Source organism: Mustela nivalis, assembly GCF_964662115.1.
Source record: "Mustela nivalis genome assembly, chromosome: 1".
Lineage (NCBI taxonomy): Eukaryota > Metazoa > Chordata > Mammalia > Carnivora > Mustelidae > Mustela > Mustela nivalis.
The window spans coordinates 205,050,396-205,067,494 of NC_139020.1; positions in this window are offsets into that span (position 1 = coordinate 205,050,396).

The following is a 17,099-nucleotide window of genomic DNA, read 5'->3' on the forward strand; positions in this document are numbered from 1 at the left end:
CTTTAGTTCGACTGAATACTACCCTATGGAAAATTTACACTTAGCCACCCCAGCTATTTATGTTAATTTATAACAGTGGAAAATCTAAGACTACTGTGCTTTCCTCTCATGAACATCATTCCTTTGTATATCATTATCTTTACTGTTCTGCCTGAGAATGGACACTTAGATGTACTGGTGGTTGTAGCTGTTCATGGAGATTTTTCTACACATTAGGATTCTGTTGTTACACAGCTTATGTTCTTCATGCCTACCATAGTCTCTAGCAAAAAAAAAATAAATAAATAAATAAAAAATAAAAAAAATACATTCTCCAAGTGGAATATATACAGAAAGACAGATATGGATAAAATAGAATGATAATATATGGCCTTAGAATCAACCTTGGCTTTAAGTGTGATAAAGCAAAATATTAAAGCATACATTTGTTATAGGCACTTTATCCATTCATTGAATTATGAAATATCAGAATCCATTCATTAAGATGAAAAACTTGGTAGGGATGTTTGGGGCTTAATTAAATTATTTTCTGGATTCTGGTCCTTTCATTTCTCTAAATGAAGTATTTCCCACTATTCAAAATTTTGCCATCCCCTCTAAAGTGTCAGTGAGTAAAGAGTATAATTATCATACATTACATATCATCCTCATAACCATAGGATGACTTACCAGCAAGCTTGGATTCCTGCCCATGATGTGACCCAGAGTCACAAATTTTGTGCACACAGACATGTCCTTCCAACTTTTCCATGTTACCTCAAAGGGGCCTCAGTGGAGTCATTTTTATTTATTTATTTATTTATTAAAAGTTTTTTGTTGTTGTTGTTGTTGTTGCTGTTTTTTATCTGAGAGAGAGAGAAAGAAAAAGAGAGAGATGGAACACAAGCAGGGGTAGTGGTAGGCAGGGAGAGGGAGAAGCAGACTCCCTGATGAGTAGGGAGCCTGATGCAGGACTGGATGCCAGGGTTCTGGGATCCTGATCTCAGCCAAAGGCAGCCACTTAAGGTATTGAGCCACCCAGGAATCCTGGAGTCATTTTTATAATACATGAGATAAACTTGAAGAACAGAGTAATCATGAAAGCTAATTTCAAGTATCAGAAAAAACGCTTAGAATAAAAAGAATCAGATCATTACAAATGCTATGTGTTCTGCCTGGTCTCATTATTATATCATTTAGCTATTGCTACATAGAAAGCACCCTAAAATAAAATGGCTTAGTATAGGGGTGCCTGCATAACTCAGTTGGTTAAGCACATTCCTTTGGCTCAGATCATGATCCAGGGGTCCTGGGATTGAGCTCCCTACTCAGCAGGGAGTCTTTTTCTCCCTCTACTTCTTTCACCACCACCTGCCACCATGCTCTCTCTTTAGGTTGTGTGCGCTCTCTCTCTCTCATGTAAATAAATGAGATTTAAAAAAAGAAATGGCTAATATAACATCTTTATTATCGAAGGGGCCTGTAGGGTAGGCAGTTGTTCTGATCCGTGCAGGGTTTCTCATGAGTCTGAAGTCAGTTTTGACTCTCTACATTGTGTTTCTAAGGGTCATCCAGAGGCTTGTGGCTATATTGCTCTTCTATCTTGAACCAATTTATACCATTTTCCTCCTTTCAAATATGTAGGTAATCTTCTAGATACAAAATAAATGAGTTTATGAAATGTGAATGGCCTTAATTTATTTCCACTATTTTAACATACAGATGTGAACCTTTGTTTTTCCACAGTTGGAAGAGACCTCTCCCACCTGGACAGGGGTGGCTCAGCTACCTGTGCTCCAGATCTGCCCTGAGTCATAAGCACTACTAGAATTTTTTAAATTCTCATTAATTTGCTGGAGCATTATTACATGTGATAAATAAACTGTACATATTTTAAGTATACAACTGTGGGAATTGAAAGGATCACTGAAAAATTATGGGTACATTCTGCATCATTCGATTTCCATAGAACTCAAGAAGGTGCACAGCAAGCTCTAACTACTTCATTATGCAATTGTTAGGGTGTAATCCCTCCACCTTCCCTTTCTTCTGAAGGCAATATTGAATCATAAACATAACTTCAAGAGATGTTGTAAGGCGAGGAGAGACAAGATGGCAGGGAAGTCGGAGGAGGTGCTCTTTCAACCTGTACTCTAAAGTGAGCTGATTACCTTCCAAAGAACTCTGATCACCCATGAAATCAGCCTGAGATCAGAATTATACATGTCTGGATCTCTACAGGAGCAGAAGACACCAGTGGGCAGGTAAAGCGGAGTGGGAAAGTCTGACTGATAAAGTCGGACTGATATCAGAAGATAAACAAAAGGGGGAGGGAGCCACCAGAGGCAGCCCATTGGAAACTAATATCCCAATACGAGAGTGCCCTGCATCTGGGGACCAGAATTAACTGGGAGTCTGGTAGAAGGCACTCAAAAAGAGCAAAGGATCATGGGGGAGGGAATTGAGGGAATCCGAGCATTAGGGACAGGGTCTTAAGTCCCCAGACCCAGGACAGCCACCCCTGGTGCAGAGCCAGAGAGAGTGCAGCAGAGAAGCCAGGTCTTGGTCTCTGAGCCACCAGCATGCCTGAGAGCATGTGGAATCTGGCTCCCTTGAGGGCCTGGGAGCCTCCCCAGCTGGCAGAAGCACAGCCTTTTTGCAGTACCCATGCGAATGCCGTGCTGTGCTATCAGAGTACAAGTCGCGCCCCGCACCCTCCCGGAGAGAGGTGCGCACAGGCGCCAGCCCGGTTCTCTCAGACCCAGAAAGACCAGACACTCCCAGCCCAGGCATGAGGGAAAATCTCAGTGTGCGATCACTGCTTGGAACCTCTCTGGCAGTCTGGAGCTGGCCAGACAACCGCCGCTGCTGTGGTTTTGGGTACAAGCAAAAAATCCTGCATCCCCAGGAACTGCAACTCAGAACCTGCTCTGCCCCTGGCCAAGGGGGAATTTATTTGGGCTTTGCAGCCAGACTGAGGCTATATTCTGAGAGGGAGGTCATGGTGAAGTTTGCTTTCCTCTAAACCTACATAAACCATCAAAAGCAGTCAAGGTGAGAGAGAAAAACAAAAGTGAACAAACATAAAAATCTCCAGAGAACAAAAGCCTGAGAAAACCAGTTTCCTCAGAGCTCACACCCTTGAAAGGGGCAGGAGGACTTAACTCAGAGAACTATCATTGACTGAAAACCCACGTGGCAAAAAAAAAAAAAAAAGAAGAAGACAAGAGAACGACCACCAGTACTTCATAGGGCAGCTTTTTTTTCTTTCTTTTTTTAATTTTTTATTTTTTATAAACATATATTTTTATCCCCAGGGGTACAGGTCTGTGAATCACCAGGTTTACACACTTCACAGCACTCACCAAAGCACATACCCTCCCCAATGTCCATAATCCCACCCCCTTCTCCCAAAACCCCTCCCCTCAGCAACCCTCAGTTTGTTTTGTGAGATTAAGAGTCACTTATGATTTGTCTCCCTCCCAGTCCCATCTTGTTTCATTTATTCTTCTCCTACACACTTAAGCCTCCATGTTGCATCACCACTTCCTCATATCAGGGAGATCATATGATAGTTGTCTTTCTCTGTTTGACTTATTTCGCTAAGCATGATACGCTCTAGTTCCATCCATGTTGTCGCAAATGGCAAGATTTCATTTCTTTTGATGGCTGCATAGTATTCCATTGTGTATATATACCACATCTTCTTGATCCATTCATCTGTTGATGGACATCTAGGTTCTTTCCATAGTTTGGCTATTGTGGACATTGCTGCTATAAACATTCGGGTGCATGTGCCCCTTTGGATCACTACATTTGTATCTTTAGGGTAAATACCCAATAGTGCAATTGCTGGGTCATAGGGCAGTTCTATTTTCAACATTTTGAGGAACCTCCATGCTGTTTTCCAGAGTGGCTGCACCAGCTTGCATTCCCACCAACAGTGGAGGAGGGTTCCCCTTTCTCCGCATCCTCGCCAGCATCTGTCATTTCCTGACTTGTTGATTTTAGCCATTCTGACTGGTGTGAGGTGATATCTCATTGTGGTTTTGATTTGTATTTCCCTGATGCCGAGTGATATGGAGCACTTTTTCATGTGTCTGTTTGCCATCTGGATGTCTTCTTTGCAGAAAAGTCTGTTCATGTCTTCTGCCCATTTCTTGATTGGATTATTTGTTCTTTGGGTGTTGAGTTTGCTAAGTTCTTTATAGATTCTGGACACTAGTCCTTTATCTGATATGTCGTTTGCAAATATCTTCTCCCATTCTGTCAGTTGTCTTTTGATTTTTTTAACTGTTTCCTTTGCTGTGCAAAAGCTTTTGATCTTGATGAAATCCCAATAGTTTATTTTTGCCCTTGCTTCCCTTGCCTTTGGCATTGTTCCTAGGAAGATGTTGCTGCGGCTGAGGTCGAAGAGGTTGCTGCCTGTGTTCTCCTCAAGGATTTTGATGGATTCCTTTCTCACATTGAGTTCCTTCATCCATTTTGAGTCTATTTTTGTGTGTGGTTTAAGGAAATGGTCCAATTTATTTTTCTGCATTGGCTGTCCAATTTTCCCAGCACCATTTATTGAAGAGGCTGTCTTTTTTCCATTGGACATTCTTTCCTGCTTTGTCGAAGATTAGTTGACTGTATAGTTGAGGGTCTATTTCTGGGCTCTCTATTCTGTTCCATTGATTTATGTGTCTGTTATGAGGAAGTGGTGATGCAACATGGGGGCTTAAGTGGGTAGGAGAAGAATAAATGAAACAAGATGGGATTGGGAGGGAGACAAACCATAAGTGACTCTTAATCTCACAAAACAAACTGAGGGTTGCTGGGGGGTGGGGGTTTGGAAGAAGGGGGTGGGATTATGGACATTGGGGAGGGTATGTGCTTTGGTGAGTGCTGTGAAGTGTGTAAACCTGGTGATTCACAGACCTGTACCCCTGGGGATAAAAATATATGTTTATAAAAAATAAAAAAATTAAAAAAATAATAAATTAAAAAAATAAATGAAAGAGGATAAAAAAAAAACAGTGGAAGGGGGCAACTGGGTGGCTCCATCCGCTGACCCTCCAACTCTTGATTTCAGCTCAGGTCATAATCTCAGGATGGTGGGATCGAGCCCCACATCTGGCTCCCTGCTCAGTAAAGAGCCTGCTTCTACCTGTCCCTTTGCCTGCTGCTCCCCATACTTGTGCTCTGCTCTCCTGCTCTTGCTCTCAAATAAGGAAATGAATAACATCTTTAAAAAGAAAAATCAAGTGTAAAATTAGTGAAAATATTTAAACACATTTCCTACCAGAAAGCATAAAGTGTAGAGGTGTAAAAAGTTCTTTTAAACCAATTAGAATCAAAATACTCATGACACAAAATGATCTAAGGGTGCAAACAAAAAAAAAAGTTGAAAAAAATACCTGTGGATAAGTATATAAATATGAAAATGTGCTGAACTTTGTAACAATTAAATGAAGTATAATTATAATATTAAGGAAATTTTAATAGATCTCAGGTAGTGTTGTCTTTATTTCTACAGCTGCAGCTGCCAGGTACAGAATGTTTCTTCGCTACAGATCTGATGTCTAGAAGTGGGCATTTATGTGTTAGAGCTTAAACTGCTATTATAATAACATTTGGCAGAGGCAACATAAGGAAATGCCTGACAGAGCATCTCAATCAGACAGCCTTGCACACACCTCAGAAGAGGGGAGCCTTTTCACCCCAGCCTTGACCTTGAGAGAGTCAGCTGGATGTCATAAACTCTGCCTCCCCTTCCACAATAAATGAGGAATGATAGTAATCCCATAAGTATTTTGGAAAACTTGCATAAAATAATGTGTATAAACACTTAAACACCACCAGTAGAGTGCTGTTGTTATTTTTTGTTAACAAGATCAATAAAATAACCGAATTTCTTTGGGCACCTAGGTGGCTACATCAGTTAAGCATAGGACTCTTGATCTCAGCTCAGGTCTTGATCTTAGGGTTGTGAGTTCAATCCACAGTGGGCATGGAGGTTACTAAAAAGAAATAAAAAACAAAACAAAACAAAACCCACCAAATATCTTTTTTAGCTCAGAAATCTTCACTTAATCAGTGCATTTTTTTTCTGGGTCCTAACTGTATTCAACCACCCACCCATCCATTTTTCACTCAAAAATACTCACCAAGCATAAATTCATTTTGAGAACTATACTAGGCCCTGCAGTTTCAAAGATAGGTAGGAGACAGTTCTGAAATTCAAGGATTATATATTGTGGACTAGTAGAGAAATTTAGTAAAGTTGATGTGACTGGATGTACAGTGAATCAGATCAGGAAAAAAGGGGGGCTTAGGTGCAAATCTTTGAGTTGATTTTGCTTACGTGATGCAAGGAAACATTTCTGTAAATGAGTTTTCAGGACATTTCCAAAATTGTCACACATCCCATCATTATGAGGATCAATACATCAGATTTCGCTTACTTTTTTAAGAAATCAAAACAAGCACCAAATATTATCGAGAAAATACCAGGTTGTATTAATACCAAGTGAAAATGGCTGGTTACAAAGTGAAAGGGGGAACCTAGTTTATAACGTGAAGAAAAATAGAGAAGACAAGGAAACCCCAAGGAAAGAACTGCTTTAAAATGTGTACAGTGGAGAAGAAAATAAAAATACTGTTTGAAGAAAGCCAGGATCTCTGGGCTTTTATATCATGTGATAAGCTACTCATGACAGTCCTGTAATGGTCCCAACACTGAGAGGGACCACCCTGCTGAGGAACTGCAATGAAAGGGTTCATCATGGGGGTGACAATTGTGTACATAACCGAGGCCACCAGACTCATCCTAATAAATGAAATTGCTGCAGAATTGAGGTCTACCCCAAGCCAGTGCCATAGTACAAGGAGACCACTGAGAGGTGAGACCCACATAGGGAAAAGGGTTTGTATTTCCCCACAGTTGAGGAAATGCTGAGTATGGGGGAAACAATTTGATAGGAAGACAACGGTATTGCATGGAAAGGAATCATGGCCAGAAGGTCAGTTGCAGAATATACCACTTCATGAAGGTGTCAGAACAGGCGAGTTCTTCTCAAAGAACAGTTCTTCTCAAAGAACAGAACTGTAGGAATGGGCATCCACAGGCAGTAGGACCCCAAGGCCAGCAGCCCACAGAACTGGGGTTTATGATGACCGAGTAATGCAGGGAGTGACAGATGGCCACAGAGTGGTCATAGGCCATAGTGGTCAGGACCAAATTGTTCAGGATTCCAAACACAATGAAAAAAAGATATATATCTGGCTGAAGCATCTTTTATATGTCATGGCTTTGCTATGAGTAATACTCATTCCCTTACTACATGAGTCTGAATGTTCAGCAGATTTTGGGTATGGTGGTGGAGGTGAAACAAATGTCAGTAAAGGACAGGTTGGAGAGGAAGAGGTACAGGGGCCTGTGGAGGTGGGTGTCTGAGCAGATGGCCAGGATGATGAGCAGATTCCCAGTGAAGGTGACTAAGTATATGGACAGGAACAGCTCAAAGAGCATGAATTAAGCCTCCAATTTTGATGGAAATCCTAGAAGGAGAAAATCTGAAGTACAAGTTTGATTTCCTGATTCCATGTGGATGAAATAACTAGAAGGAAAGAAAAAAAAAAATCAACATTCAATGATCATCGCATTGACAACACAGAAATGTGATTACCTTTTATTTCCAGGGAATGGATTAATAAAACTACCCTGTTTTTCCATAGTTGGTGAATTTGAAATGCTTCCATCCTTCACTTGCTACCACTGCCATATGGAAATGTAGTCCTAGTTCCAAAGCAGTCATGCCCCTTATAGTCCAGCTACTAAGAGTGCAGTCCATGGACCAGCAGGAGCAGCATTGTCCAGAGCTTCTTTGCAGAGACTCAGGTCACATTCAGACTTGCTGAATCAGAATCCACATTGTGACAAGATCACGGGGGATTCCCCTGCTTTTTCATGCCTGAGTAGCATTGTTCTAGAACATCTGTGGCTTTCAGTCCTTCAACTTTTACCTCCTCATATTTATTTTCCCCTACTCCTTCCCTCAAACCTCCTTACTTCATATGTGGGCAAGTAAAGGAGGATAATAATGAGTTCTTTTTTATGCCATCTGTGTGGAGTCAATAATTTTCAACCAACAGTCTAACTATTCCAAGCACTGTGTATGAATTCTACATTCAGTTTTCAGTGCAGATATCTTTAACTTTCACAGTGATTTGCATTGCTTGTGTGGCCAGATTATATTATTTTGCATAGTCATTTTGTGGCACTCTTTTCTATGTCATTGGAAAGCTCACATTATGTCTTCTTTCATCGGGTCTCCTGCTGCATAGGAAGCCAGTTTCTCCCTCTCCCACTCCCCCTGCTTGTGTTCCCTTTATCACTATGTCTCTCTTTGTCAAATAAATAAATTAAATAGTTAAAAAAAAAAAAAGGATTGGTATGCATACATATTCACACACCCACACTTCAAAAATACCTGTCTGGGTACCTGGTTAGCTCAAGTCAGTTAGTTGTCTGAGTCTTGGTTTTGGTTCAGGTGGTGGTGTAAGGGCCATGAGATAGAGCCCAGTGTCAGGTTGGGCTATAAGTGCGGATATTAAGACTATCTCTTCCTTTCTCTCTGCCTCTACCCACACCCTCTCACTTAAATAAATCAATAAACCTTTAAAAAATTAGAAAAAAGAAAAACTGCCCACAAAATTGTTACATATTTAATGTTAGAAAATATTGATGGAGTAGGGAACTCCAACTCACAAAAACATTGAAAATACTGGGGACAGCTGTTGGTATCAACATTATCAGGAATCTAAAATATAGTTGATGGTTTCAAACAAGGAAGTGAACCTTTGTTTTCTCATTAAATTCCCTTACTACATGTGTGAATCCACAAACAGAGGAGTTCTTTTGTAGAGGGAGCAACCTTCCTCAGCTTTGGCCTCTCCTCTGAAGAATGCCCAAAGAAACAATCCCAGAGTCCCTGAGATGGGATTTCTCCACACTCAGAGTGATTAAAATACACATCAGTTTGATGCCCATTGAAATCCTGGTACCTTGGTTCAGAGTTATGCTGATGCCCGCTGAATGCACTTAACCTCACCAAAGACAGTCCCAAGAGCATTCCCTTGTCTCTTATGTTGATTCAGTAAGGGATGACCCAAAAAGGGAAACTGTTTCAAGGTTGAGAGACAAAGGAAAATGACACCCATCCAGAATCTGATAATGTTTTCAGGTTACAAACTTCAGGGATCCAAGATCTGTCTTGTCAAATTCATATAAGATCAGTATATAAAAATTACAACAGCTCCAGGAAATATTAATTTGAATATCAAAGTAGGATCAGATGGTGACTTGTTCTTTGAAGCCACCAAAATTAAAATTCATACAGCTAATCAAGATGGTGCCATTAGTTGTTACTACACAGGAATCTGAATATTCTTGTAGCTCAGATGGGATAGGTACTTTTAACTGTGGTCAAGGTTTGTTGCCAATTTTTTATCAGCACACTTTAATAACTGAGACATGATAATAATATCCTGACTCATCCCTCTTACAGTGTGGCCATTATCCATTATGTGATGCTGGTAGTCTACATTAAGAAACAGTAAATAAAATATATTTTGGATTCCTTGAACGAAATTGGTTGCACACATTGCAGTCACACAATGTGCCTTTCATGAGAATTGTCTTTTTGCCTTCATGTCAGGAAGGGTCATGCTTCTAACAAGCAATTGTTTCTTTTCATGTTATGGATACTGTGACTCTTGTAATTGATCATTGAGCAGGAGGTTGCTTACATAACATATCCATTCTCCTCTTCTCTGTTATTAGAACCTGATTAAACTTGGAGGTGGTCATACACCAGCTAAGATACTATATTTCCCACCTTCTCTTTCAATCATGGAGAGTTGGTAGAGAGTATAAGAAGCTATTGAGTGGGAATACTGGAATGTTCTTTAGAAGACTTTCCCTTTTCAAGCTCCTCCTTTCCTAGAATTCACACACAACACTGGGACTCCCACAGCTGGCATATCTTGGAAAACCACACACTGTGGATGTGGAAGCAGAAATAGAATGAACCCTTGTCCCTCATGTTAGCATAGAGACAGCATGTACCTTCTTTGATGATGGAGGCAAATTAACCCATAGTTGAATATGGACACTCTTTGGTCTTAGTTTTTCCATCTACATAGCCAAATTTCCTAATAGCACGGAGTCCTTTGTCTTCATTGAAACTCTTAGAGTCATACCAGAGGCCCAGTTTCGGCAAGAATGTAACATTTCATCATAGATATTTGGTTTACTCATGTAGTTATTCACCTGGTCTTCCGTCTGCTTTCCTTTGGCCACAATCTTTCTCCAGTCATGTACATTTATTTATTTTATTTTATTATGCTATGTTAGTCACCATACAGTACATTGTTAGTTTTTGATGCAGTGTCCCATGATCCATTGGTTGTGTATAACAATACATTTAGGGGCACCCAGGAGGCCCAGTCAGTCTGCCTGCCTTCAGCTTGGGTCATGATCCTAGGGTCCTAGGATCGAGTCCCCTGTTGGGCTCATGGCTCAGTGGGGTGTCTTCTTCCTCTACCCCTCTCCCCTGCTCATCTCTCTCTTTAATAAATAAGTAAATAATATAAAAAATACATTTAAAGTGTACTGTTTTGTCCTAAGTATTGTGAGGGTTTCTAAAATTACTTTATAATGTGCCATGTGGATGAGTGAATGAGTAAATAAATGGTGTTTCTTAGATGGCACTGTGTCCTGGACAGTCAATCCATCACATCTACCTTCCCATAAGTGTTCTCTGACATCACTTATACTCATTCTTGTGCTGATGGGGAAAAGATCCACAGAACTGAAAAAACATTACCATTGTCCATCAGGCACTGAATGGAAAGGGGTAATTCAAACTCACATCTACCTACGTGTAAGTCAGAATGTCTCATGGAGATTTTCTGTACAACTTTATTGAGGCTGAAGAACTCCAAAGTGATTTCAGATAACTTTTTCTACATAAAGTGGGACTTCAACAGAGAATACCCTTATCCAAGGGAATATAAATGAATAAGATTCAAGGCTGAATTCATTTCCCTTGAATAAAGTGTTATTGGATAAATGTCTGGATTAGATTTTATTATGGTTGCAACAAATGACCATGCTGTTGCCTTAAAAAAATCAGTTTTTTTTTTCCTGTTACTTCTGGAGGTCAGAAGTCTGAAATAAGTCTCCCTCAGCTAAAATCACTCTGTCTGCAGAGAAGAGTTCATTCTAGAGGACTGGGGAGAAGAAGTTTTCTTGCCTATTCCAGCTGTAGAGCCACCTGAACTCCCTGGCTCATGTGCCCTCCCTTTATTTTCAAAGCCATCAAAATAGCATTTCAAAATCTCTCTCTGACTCCAGGACTTCTGCCTCCCTCTTCCATAACTGGAGGACCCTTGTGATCTATTGAGTCCTCCTGGATAATCAGAATAAATTGATTCTAGTGTCAGCTGGCTACCAATGTTAATACCATTTGCAACCTTGATTCTCCCTTGCCGTGACACAAGACATATCCAAAGATTCTGTAGGTTAAGATGTGGAAATGTCTTGAGGACATCATTCTGTCTCATTCTGTCTGTCTTTGTGAGAGGTGTATTTTCTGTCAGCTCAGGGGCCCTCAGTTTGAAGAGTCAAACACAGAATTCATTTCAGATTCTAGAGTGAGTACTGATACTTTTCTTTTAAAACCACACACGAATAGGATCACATAGTTTCTTTTTTAACACCATCCCAAAGCTACCAATGACAATGTAAACCTTCAATTAAATAAATTCAATATCAAGGTTGAGGTAAAAAGCAAGGAGGTTAGAACTCTGGAAATCAGGGAAATTCATAAGAATAGAAATAGAAACTGCAGTCACCTGACTTCTAATCTGGTCTCCCAGGAACACAGTCTCAGCAGGAAAATTTTTCTTTCTTTCCAGATCAGTGGCCCATGGGGAAGGGAGCACTCTGAGGTGGGAGTAACAATGGAGACAGTCCCTAATGAGTAGATATGAGGAGCTGTAAAATCTCCTCTGCTGCAGAATTTAAGCAAGTGAAACCCTGGACTGGCCAGGACATGGTTGTTAATTTTGTGTTCCTAAGTCTGGCTGGGGGACACATGCTTCACTGCTTCTTGCTGTCCTGCCTAGAAACAGAGCTTCAGTCTCTATCATCAACCATCCAAGGAGGAATTCAGACCTCCACACGGAGACATTCTTCTTAGAGACCCCAACCAGGTGAGTCTGAGAGCCCAGGAGATATTTCAAAAGAGTGTCAGAGATATTGGAACCTGAGAACTTTTGTCTGAGGTCACCAGAGACTAGGTCAACTCATTTATAATTATTTATGAAATGTGTTCAAAAAAGAAGTGTACACTTGGAAAAAAAGAGAAATGTCCACTGGACTCTGCAACACAAGCATCATTGTTGATGATACATGGTGGGAATGGAAGACCAACTGGATGAAAAAAGAGGAAGGGACTGGGGGACCTAATGTGGTTCCATGGAAATTAGAACACATCCAAGGAATTTTGCAGCTAAGGGAGCAGAAAAACAGTATATTAGGCTTGTAGCATGTGTGGTGAGCTCTATAAGATGTGGTGGTCTTGAACCTGTTCTGCATTTACAGAAAACCCCAGACCCATAGATAGCTATTCCCTTGCAACAGCAGTACTTGAGACATACATTTCTCACAACCTTCTCACACTGAGTATTCACATAAAACATTGTCTTCAAGGGCTCCTGGGTGTCTCAGTTGGTTAAACATCTGCCTTTTTCTCAGGTCGTGCTCTCAGTGTCCTGGGATCGAGCTCCACATGGGCTCCCTGCTCAGTGGGGATGCTGCTTCTCCCTCTCCTTCCTGCTCATGCTCTTTCTTACTAGTTCTGTCTCTCTCTAAAAAATAAATAAATAAAATCTTTTTAAAAATTGTGTTCAGTATGCAAAGAAGGGTATGCTAACTAGATTTACTTTGTAATACTTCATTACTGAGAGGTGTGCAAACTATGGAGACATTTCTGAGGTAGAAGAAAAACTCAACCAAATGTCTTCCCTGGTGATAATTCCCCATTTACCCACAGGAAAGAATTATATTGTAAGCTTTTTACATATACTGATGACCACTGTCTGCTACCATAGCAGGATGGATACTGCTATCACACTATTTGAATAAGGATATTCACATTTAGAAGAACTGGTTGTCTCTCCTAAGTTCAAACAGCTTATATGCAGTAGATCTGACATTCTTTTAAAAGTCCCTTCTATTGCCATACATTGTATATTTTTCATTGTAAATTGCAAGTTTATTCCCTTTGCACATTTTTCTAGAGGGATAGTCAATCAGTAAAATGTTTTGATTTCACAAAAATACTACTTGTTTCTTGTTTAGATACACTGTTATTTTCCAGATTTGTTAATTATCCTGGGCATTAGGGCATGGGGACTGGGGCTGGAATGCTGCCAGAACCAGGGAAGCTTTCAGGTTATCACACTCTCTCAGAGACCCCCTGAACTTAGTAGATCTCTTTTACACCTTGCGTCCATTTCATTCCTCTCTGTGTTTTTGTACACTCTTTTTTATGTTTCTTTATGAACAGGACACAAGACTATCATATTAAAATGGAGCCCTGTGTTTCCATGTCCAGTAGAGGCTTACTAACTAGAATCCAAGTACTATTTAAACAGTCTTTGGGTTAAAGATAATCTCATATTGACAGCTTGCCTTGTATCAATTCTTTCAAAATTATTGTGGGTGAAGGCAAGAAAAGCATGATAGTTACACAGTGCCACAGTGTGTGTGTGTGTGAGTGTGTGTGTGTGTGTGTGTGCCATGTGTATGTGTTTTACTGAGTGTATGTGTTTGTTATGGGGCATGAACAGTCCTCTGGGCAATGGTACCAGAGTTCATATACCCCAATATGTAAACCTTAAATGCCAGAATGTTCACCAATGGATGAAAATAAGGAAGGGATCCATCTCTATTCACAGAATACCTTGGAACACAATTAATAAGATGCAAAGAACACCATGTGAAGGAAGGACTCACCATGTGAAGGAAGGACTTCCTCCCATGTGAGGGAAGGGTACCATCAGTGGCAGGAAAGCCACCTCCTTCCTCAACATTCTCTGCAGCATCCATCATCACTCTCCCTCTTGCTCATTCCCTCATCACACTGACTTCATATTGATATCTGCATATTTGAAGTAAGTGCCTTCTGCAGAGTCTTTGCTCTGATTTCCCTCTGGTCACCCACCTCCCCCAGATATCCTCCTGTCTCCTGCTCAGTCTTTCTAGAAACCTCTGTTAAAATGTCACTATCTTTTTAGGTCTTCTTGAACTCCTATTAAAATTTCATACCCTCCTTCAGTATTCCTTCCATTCATAGTATATATTGGCTAAGTGAGCATTAAAAATAAAAGACAAAATGCAAGGAAGTGACTTAAGGGAAAAAAAAAAAAAAAGCTTAGCAGCCTTCCCATCCACTCCTTTTTATACTGACATTTTTTTCTTCCTTACCCCTCTCACCATCTGACATGGTATATGATTTTTTGTGTTTACACATATTCTTTCCCCACCATGGGATTAAGTGGACTTTTCTTATTTTTTTCTCCAAGTCTTTATTTAAATTTCAGTTAGTTAACATACAGTGCAATATTAATTTCAGATGTAGAATTTTGTGATTTAGCGTTTCCTTACAACATTGGATTCTTATCACCACAGGCGCCCTCTTTCATCCCTATCATCTATTTCAACCATCTCTCACCCACTCCCTCCAGCAACCTTCAGTTTTTTTCTCTACAGATAAGAGTCTGTTCCTGGTTTGCCTTTCTTTTCTTCCTCCACTACGTTCATTTGTTTGGTTTCTTAAATTCCACACATGAGTGAAATCATATGGTAATTGTCTTTATCTAACTGACTTATTTTGCTTAGCTCCATCCAGGATACTGCAAATGGCAAGATATCATTCCTTTTGATGGCTGAGTAATATATATACATATATATATATGTGTGTATATATATATGTATATATATGTGTACATATATATATATCTATGTGTATATATACATATATATGTATATATGTATTATATGTATGTATATGTACATATACATACATTTGTGTGTATTTGTATGAATACATGCAAATATATTCATATTGTATGAATATGTATACAATTCATATTCATACAATATGAATTGTATATTTCATATATATATATATATATGAAAATACAAATCAAAAGTACAGAGAGATACCACTTCATACCAACAAGGATGGCTAAAATTAACAACACAGGAAACAACAGGTGTTGTCAAGGATGTGGAGAAAGGGAAATCTTTTTGTATTGTTGTTGGGAACGCAAACCAATGCAGCCACATTGGAAAACAGTACAGAAGTCCCCAAAAAGTTAAAAATAGAGCTACTCTATGGCCTAGCAATTGCACTCCTAGGTATTTACCTGAAAGCTGTATTGAGCTTTCTATCTCAGTACCCTATGCTCTTTGTCTAGAAGATGTCAATACTCAACACAAATTCCTCAAATGAAGGAAAGCATTTCCCATTAAAACTGTAATACATGGGGAGTTAGAAAGGAGAAGGGAGTTGGGGTAAATTGGAAGGGGAGATGAATCATGAGAGACTATGGACTCTGAAAAACAATCTGAGGGGTTTGAAGTGGCGGGGGGCGGGTGGGAGGTTGGGGTACCAGGTGGTGGGTATTATAGAGGGCACGGATTGCATGGAGCACTGAGTGTGGTGAAAAAATAATGAATACTGTTATGCTGAAAATCAATCAATCAATTTAATAAAAAAATAAAAAAAGAATTAAATGAAAAAAAAAAAAAAACCTGTAATACAGGATCTCTTAGGGAAAAGGCTGAATGGACAGAAATTCTTACTCAGGGATGCCAGGTAAGTTCCCTTAAGTGGGATTGGATCTATACAAATATGCATATTTCTTTCTTGATTGCAAAATATACATTTTAGCATGTCACTCTTTTAATAATGCCCATTTGCTACAAATCAAACCTACAATGTGGGTATCATCTCGACCTGTCAGAATGGCTAAAATCAACAGCATAAGAAACAACCATTGTTGACATGAGGTGGAGAAGGGGAAACTTCTAGCCTGTTGGTAGGAACAGAAACTGGTGTAGTCACTCTGGAAAACAGTATGGAGGTTCCTCAAAAAGTTAAAAATAGAACTACCCTATGATCCTGTAACTGCACTGCTGGGGTATTTACACAAAGATACAAAAATACAAATTCAAAGAGATAACATTTACAGGATTATTTACAATAGCCAAATGGTGGAAACCACCCAAGTGTTCATTAACTGAAGAGTGGATAAAAAAGAAATAGCATATGTATACAGTGGAATAATACTCAGGTATAAAAAAATGAAATATTACCATTTGCAATGAGGTGGATAGAACTAGAATGTATTATGCTAAGTGAAATAAGACACTCAGACAAAAGTGATTACCTTATGATTTCAGTCATATGTAGAAAATAAGAAACAAAACAAATGATCATAGGGAAAACAAAAGAGAAAGAGAGTCAAACCAAGATCCAGACCCTTTCTTTTCCTTTTAAATCTTTTCTTTCTTTCTTTCTTTTTTATTGTGTCATGTTAGTCACAGTATTCTTTTTTTTTAAAGATTTTATTTATTTATTTGACAGATAGAGATCACAAGTAGGCAGAGAGGCAGACAGAGAGAGAGGGGGAAGCAGGCTCCCTGCTGAGCAGAGAGCCTGATGCAGGGTTTGATCCCAGGACTCTGGGATCATGACCTGAGCCGAAGGCAGAGGTTTTAACCCACTGAGCCACCCAGGTGCCCCAGTCACAGTATTCTTAATCTAGAGAACAAACTGCTGCTTACCAGAAGGTGGCAGGTGGGGGGAGGGGTTGAAATAGGTAATGGGATAAAGGGGGGGAACTTGTCAGGATGAGCACTGGATGTTGTATGGAAGTATAGAATCACTATACTGTCCATCTGAAACTCATACTACCCTGTATGCTAGCTAATTGGAATTTGAATAAAACTTTAAAAACTTAAAAAGTAAAGGGTAATAAATGAAGCTCTTTTGCTTGAA